A 7,937-nucleotide genomic window follows, 5' to 3' on the forward strand; every position below is an offset into this window, starting at 1 on the left:
TGAGGACTCTAAGTTGCTATCATAATAGTAAGAGAGAAAAAATAAATAACTACAGTAGTACTCTGACAAGAGAGACTGTAATTTGCTTTGGATAATTGAAAAACTGCAGACTAGATATTCAGTGCTCAAATCAGAGGGATGAAGAAAGAAAATAAGGTTCAAATTCATTCTTGCTGAATCTCCAAAGATAAAATGGTCCCATAACTGCCAGCTCATTTTATATCCCGACTTCCCAAATGCTTAAGACTTATGGGAACATGTTTCACCCATATTGTTGTCTCTCAAGCATAGCCCAGGGTGCTCTGGGACATCTCTCAGACCCAGCATTAGCGGAGTCGTGGTATTAGAGTACATTGGGAGCAGGACTCTTTCATTTCCTGCAGCTGCAGAAAGTGGGTACAAAGAGGTTGTTCATAACCTGGAAGATATCAGAGCTGGCCTTAACATACTTGCCTGGACATTCCAGAGAAGAAGGAGACTACCTGGATGCCTCTGAAGAACCCAGGAGGGCATATTTAGTGACACCTGGGTCTGCCCCTGAGAAGACAGCTCAAGACAAGTGGGGAAGAGGGATGAGGAAGGGGTACCTGGGCACTGGTACATTAAGCTTTCAAATTCAGATTTCAAAGTGAAGCTGGGGATTGTGAAACCAAGTATAGCAAATTTGCCTGTATTTATCACTAATACTCACCCAAAGAAAAGCCAGTGTGTCTGGCATAAACTTCCACTGCACCTCCAGAGTACTGCGCTGGCAGGTCTGACAGTATTTAAATTACCATCTCCTTTCAGGGTTTTCTAACAGCACTATTTTAAATAGTAAAGTTGAAACATAGCACACTAGTTTTCTGTAGCTCATTCCTTGTCAAGATACCTTGAGCAGATAGACAGCAAACCGTGCATTGAAGCACCACGATGTAAGAGTCTGCACTACCCAGACATCACACAGAGAGATATTTTTGGCTCTATGTTTTTTGTTTTTGTTGCTATGAGTCAGAACTATTAATTAACCTCAGTTTTTACCATTTGAGATGTTTTACAGTGCTGCAATGCTGTTTTTCATCTTGTACTTAGTGCCAGCCAAGAATAACAATTTGCTACTTAACATGTCCAGTTCTTATTTGAACTGGAATGTTATATCCGTTTTTCAAACAATGGTGACAACACCTCTATTAAGAATTGGGGCCCAAATCAGTAAAAAGGGTCATAGGCATCAGCGGTAAGTCAACTCACTAACTCTTTCCCTTTTAAGAGTAGCAGCCGTGTTAGTCTGTATTCGCAAAAAGAAAAGGAGTACTTGTGGCACCTTAGAGACTAACCAATTTATTTGAGCATGAGCTTTCGTGAGCTATGGCTCACTTCATCAGATGCACATTCATCCGATGAAGTGACTGTAGCTCACAAAAGCTTATGCTCAAATAAATTTGTTAGTCTCTAAGGTGCCACTAGTACTCCTTTTCTTTCCCTTTTAGTACACTCCTCATACCATACTGCTACCTATACTGAACAAGGTGCCAGAGTTCAGGTGTACCCCTAGAAAGTGTGCCCATTTACACTCACAACAGCTATGGTATGTAAGGAGGAATCTTTCTCTCTCTTTTAAAAGCCATATGAAAATTCATGACCACAGCTTTACGAAGATATTACTCATTCTTTTAAAAATGAACACAGAAGAATAAGCTGCCATTTCAGAGCTTTGAAATGTTGGATAATGGCCACAAGTATTAGGTATCATTAATAAGGTTATCAGAGGGGTATCTATTCTTTCAGTACTGCAGAGGAATTAAATTTAGCTGTTCTTCCCTCTTTGTGTACAGGATTAGCACATGCAACTCTCATTGGCATTAACAGGAATTATCGAAGTCATGGGTTAACCATCAGCTTTCATTGGACTTTTCTTTCAGTATATGCATTGTGTACAAGTGTATGGATCAGATGTACAAAATATCATTTGACTTTTAGTTGGGAGTGCAAGAGAAAAGACAGGAGGCAGAAGAGGGGCCAGGTAGGAAAGTGAGAAGTTTGGATTTTCATTTCTCTAAATTGCAATACTATGGATAGAGAATAGCATAGAGCAGAGCCTTAGGTCTTTGTATTTCTGTAGCCCTGTAACGTGTCAGGTGAGTCAGTCCCCACTATATGAGATACAAGCAAAGGAAGCTGAGCCTGCTTAATTCAGTTTCCAAAAAAATCCACAGAAGACTAAAGGCAGAATGGTTTTCTGAAGGGGAAAAAAAATCTTCACTGCTACGCTTTACTGGATCCTGCCCTTTCTGACAAGTGAAGCTCACACTGTTTGTAATATCAGAATGGACAAACTATAGCTCTTCCTGTCCCATCCCCTTAGAGAAAAAAAAACCCAACCACTATGAGTTGCTCAGTAACTCCTTTTAGATGGTTCAGGAGCACCTGGTGGCCAGTCACTGGCTAAAGATAATTAACAGGTACTTTTTCATATGTTTCTCTTGCATGTCTTGAAAATTTCATCTTATCCAATTACCTGTCCCCTACAGGCAGAGTGTAATGAAGCATCCCTTCCATTGGGGAATTAACTCTTGAGTCACTAGTTTTTCCACTATGTCTTGGAAAGCACTAGATTACTAATAAAATTATATTTTCTTCCATTTTTGTTCAGATTACATTAACCTCCCATGTGATCAACATGGGTCCCTTTCCTAGTAGAAAGAAGACATGCAAGGGAGAGAGGGAGAGCAAGAATATGGGAGAGGAGAAGCCCACAGAAAAAAACCTAATAAATAAGTTTCACCTCCAAGAGGCAAAATTCCAGGTGTATTCTGAAAACAACCTTCCAAGAATGAACTTAGCTATCTTGCTGTATGTTGTTTTGAAAGAAAGGGCAATTTCTGGGTAATAGGTAAATGCAGGGAATTGGGGGAAGGGCACTGGAAATAGTGTGCATGTGTGGGCCCAACATAGAGAGAGAGTGACCGTATAGCCCAGTGGTTAGGGCATTCATGTTGGCTCGGGAGAGTCAGATTCAAATCCCTGCTCTAATAAGTATTTAATTATTTAGACAAGTGGAACAGCTTCAACAGGAGAAATTGAGAAACACTTCTCCCCACAATACCCTGTAGCCCAGTGGTTAGAGACTTGGGTTCAAGCGCTTGCTTCAAATCAGGTAGAGTGGGGATTTGAACCTGGGAGGAGCGAAGGGGAGTGTAGAAGGGGACAAGTTTGAGATGAAGTGGGAGTGTCTTGAAAAGGAAAGGGCCTTGAATTTGATTTGGTAAAAATACCCCAGGAGGCTAATAAACGGATTCAAGGAGAGTCTTGGTGTCACTGGAGAGACAGCGCAGAAGATGACTGCAGTGGTGTCCTGATAGAAAGGAAGTTGGGAGAAGAGTGGAGGCAATTATAGCAATCAAGAGGTGGCAAGAGCATGGGCCAGGGGTTTAGCAGCTGCAATACAGAGATGAAGATGGATGTAGCTGACATTATACAGGTTGAAACAGCAGAAAATAGATTAAATCTTCCAAAGACCCTGTGTGAAAGGGAAACAATGAGGCAAAGCAAAATACAACAGCATTAGCCTCTTCTTTAGTCGCTATTCACCCGTTTCATTCTGGGAAGAGAGTTCATTGACTGCATTCACCAGTATCTGCACAAGGAATGAAAGTGACAGTTCTTTAAGAAGGCTTTGTGGGCATGTAGGTAGCATCAGTGCAGTGCTCCCCTTGAAAAGGAAGGATTTAGTGAATAGCACAGGTTTCAGAGTAGCAGCCGTGTTAGTCTGTATTCGCAAAAAGAAAAGGAGGACTAGTGGCACCTTAGAGACTAACCAATTTATTTGAGCATGAGCTTTCATGAGCTACAGCTCACTTATGCTCAAATAAATTGGTTAGTCTCTAAGGTGCCACTGCTACTCCTTTTCTTTTTAGTGAATAGCACAGAGGCAAATAGCACAGAGGCTTAATCTTCCAGTTTTTTGCCCTCTCCCCCCCCTTCCAGGGAACAGGAAAGAAAATAAATACATACTTGCTTGAGGCAGGAATGCAACTTCTTGAGCCAATTCCTTTCTTATTGTCCTCAATATTCATCCACGCTGTTTATGTTGATGAAGAAGCTGGATAAAATGGTCAAGGGATTTAGACAAGAGAAAACCTGCTTAACGCATAATTTTGTAAGACAATGTTTTTCCATAAACACTGTGCTACAGGGGGAAAAAAGGGTTGAGATGGCGTCTATGAATCATAACCACTGTACAGCAAAACCTACCTGTGCACAGGGCTTGGAGTTTTGAAATTGTTGACTCCAGCTCTAATTCCCCCCTACTCCTTTGTCAAAAAGATATATATCCGGATCTGGTGCTCATGAAAGGGGCCAGACTTACAGGGAGGAGAGCAAAGTCCTTCATTTATCTACAGGACAGGAACAACACAGGCAGCAGCAATAAAAGCTTCCCTCACTGCCTTGCCAATACACTGCAAGCTCCAAGTGAAGGAATAACCTGTCGTGGTCCTAGGATAGTTCTCTATGATGGTCCATGGCCTCTGTGCTGAGACTGTAAAGGTGATAATAAGTGCCAGTTGCTACGGTGGTATCTTGTAAAGAGAACAGTTGTGCACTGGGAAAGAGATTGCTATTTAAGCTGCAAAATGTAACCTCTTCATAGCACTTGCTATGCAAGTCTCCAAGCATCTTTATTTTTATGAAATATGCGACAATTATTTTATGGAAAGGAAATGCGCGAGGGAAGAAAATGGCAGAGACATGCTAGAAACAAAAACATTTGTGTTATCAATTTTTTTTGCAGTAGTTTTTTTTTAAATGCCAAACACGGTGACATTATGTTCACATCAAGCCTGTGCTGTAAAATTGTCCTTGTTCACGTATTTCATTTGGCAGGAGTGCAGAGGAGGTGATACTGAGCCAAGAAATATTTTTCTCCTTTATAAAATAGAGAGCTCACGAATAAGTGCTGTGGCAGTCTGTTCATTCTGCTATAGCCACTATGTGAGAGACTGCCAGTGTTTCCCTTATAAACCCCTATTTTTCAGATGGTTTTATCTTAGCTATGGGCATTTGATTAGGGTTGCTTAGGCATTTTTTAAAAAGTGGTCATTTTCTAGTTGTATGAATCCAAGACCAAAACCACTGAGGATACAGCAGTGCTTCCAGTAGTGCCCTGCTACCCACAGGTTTTGTGGACTAGACTAGTGTCCGTGTGTAGTGTAACCTAATCACAAATGTGGAGGTGAATCTTGATCCAGGTTACTTAGATTGTAATTTCTCTGGGGCAGGAGCCATCTTTTTAGTTCTGTATTTATACAGCACCTAGCACAATGGGGCTCACTAGGGCTCCTAAGCACTATGGTAATAAAAATAAATAAGTAATAGATTTCAGAACATGTGATAAATAACTTGTGAAACCGTGTGATAGATCAATGTATCACGTGTCTTTGACTGCCTTACCTTCTCTCCGTACATTAATCCATCTCATAGAACTGAGCAGCTTCCTGGTTGCCTTTCTGAGGTCCAGAATGGGAAAGATTCAGTCCTGGATACAGCGATAGCTTTTGTGTGTAAAGCAGAGACAGTTACTTTGAAGTCTGATCTCCTGCAGTGCCACAGGAGTATACAGTCCGATACTCCAGCATTCTAAAGGGACACACAACGCAAATGAAGTAAGCTGTAGCTCACGAAAGCTTATGCTCAAACAAATTTGTTAGTCTCTAAGGTGCCACAAGTACTCCTTTTCTTCTTACAACACAAATGGTAGCTGCTTAGCAGGGGGACCTCGTGCAAGCACCAGGGAGACTCTACTCCTGTCTTGCTTCCTACCCAGATCCTACCAGTGCCATGACTCAGCCACCTTCTTCCCCCAGTATGGGGCAACATACTCTAGATGTCTAGCAAGGGCCCTGCTGCAAGCTTTACCTTCCCAGCATTTTTCTCACACTGGGGTTTTGTTTTGTAATTTAGTCCATCTGCCATTCACCCATGGCTAACCCTCTCTCCATCCCCATGGACACCTCTGCACCTCTTGTGCCACTATTCCTAACCTTACACTATCCTTCTCCTTCCCCCCATCTCCCTTGCCTTGCTATCTCTGAAACATCTACTCCATCTCTAATAAGATCACAGCCATGCACGACCCCTCATATCTCACTCTCTACAGATCCTGGCCCTCACAGAAGTCTGGATCCCTTTATCTGACACTGCCTCTGCAGCTGCCGTCTCTTACAACGGCCTCTCCTTTCATATCCCCCACCTTGGATCAGATCTTGGTGAGGTCATTGGGCTTCTCTTCTCCTGTTCCTGGCTCATCCAACCCCTCCTTCCTTCCCCCTCTTTGTAACAACATTGCATCTGGCTCATCTCTTTTCTCCTCTCCTTTTCCCCTCCATGGTGCTGTCACCTACTATCCACCCAACTTCTCCCCATCAGCTTTTTTCTGATTTCGACTCCTGTTTCTCTCTCTTCCTCGCCTCACGATCTCCAACATTCATCCTTGGCGACTTCAGCTTCCATATTGATGACCCATCTCACCTTCACATTTCCTCTTCCTTTCTCCAACAGGGCTGTTAACTTGATTTGGTCTTGGCCAAACACTGCTCTTCCTAATCTGTGTTGCTGAGTTCCCCCTATCTGCCCATCACCTGGTCTCTGCCAGCATCACCCAATAGCTTCCTTTCTCGTGCCCTGTCACTCAGCCTTTTTGTAATTTTCAGTCCCTCAGCCTCCATGATTTTCATCTACTGTCAACTCTCTCTTTCACGGATATAGTTCTTGATTTTTTCTATGCTTTACTTTCCCCCACCCTTGACTCTTTTTCTCCTCTCTCTCACTTGGAAGATCCTCTCTGATGACTCCCAGCCCTGGCTCATGCCCAACATTTGTTTGCTCCTGCTCACATACTGCAGAGCATCTCTGGTGAAAATCCTATGACCAGGTTGACTCCCTCCACTATAGATTTGTTCTCTCCCCTTTCACTTCTGACAACTTCCTTGATAAACAACTCTATTTCTCCTCAAATTCTCCCCTTTTCCAGCCTCCATTTCTCTCTCACACAGGACCTTACCAATTTCTTCCAAGATAAAAACTGAAAGAATACTCTTCCCCTCCCTTGGTTCACATTCCCTTCTCTCTTCCTACAGCTCTGTCACAGACAGATTTTTAGCTGTGTAGATGTCCCCTGTCACAGACAAGGAATTTTGCCTTCTTTCCTCCTCTAACCCCTCCATTAGTCCCATCCCATTCCATCCTCACATTTACTTTGCACCCATTATTATCCCTCTTCTTTACTCTTCTCTGGCTTTCAACCCCCTACCCTCCCTTCCAATACAAGGATGATTTAGTCTCTTCCATCTTAAAGAAACCCACTCTTGATCCTACTTGTTTCTTCAACTAATGTCCCATCTCCCTTCTCCTTTTCCTCTCTAAGATCATTACCCTGTTCAGAATCGCTGTCTGGAAATCCTCTCCTCCAATACCATTCTAGACTCTCCCCAACCCAGCTTCTGCCCCTTGCATTCCACTGAAACCACTCATACAAAGTCTCTAATGACTTCTTCCTAGCCAAAGTTCAGAACCAGTTCTCCATCCTCATCCTCACTGAAATGTCACACTGCCTTTGACACAATGACTTTTTTCTTTTTCTTGAGACCTGCTCCTCCCTTGGCTTCCATATCTATATCGTCTCTTGGTTCTCCTGCTATCTGTGTAATCGCTCCTTCAGCATGTCCTTTGGAAGATTCTCCTCATCCATCTGAGGGTTCGAAAGGGTTCTTGCCTTGGTCCCCTTCTCCTCTCCCTCTATACCTCTTCACTACATAATCTCATCCAGAAGCATAAATCTAACTACCATCGCTATGCTGATGACTCTCAGATCTTCCTCTCTACTCCTGACCTGTCTCCTGTCTAAACTAAAGTCTCAGCCTGTCTCTCTGACATCTTCTTGTGGATGTCTAGCCCTCAGC

This window comes from Eretmochelys imbricata, chromosome 8 (assembly GCF_965152235.1).
Source record: "Eretmochelys imbricata isolate rEreImb1 chromosome 8, rEreImb1.hap1, whole genome shotgun sequence".
NCBI lineage: Eukaryota > Metazoa > Chordata > Testudines > Cheloniidae > Eretmochelys > Eretmochelys imbricata.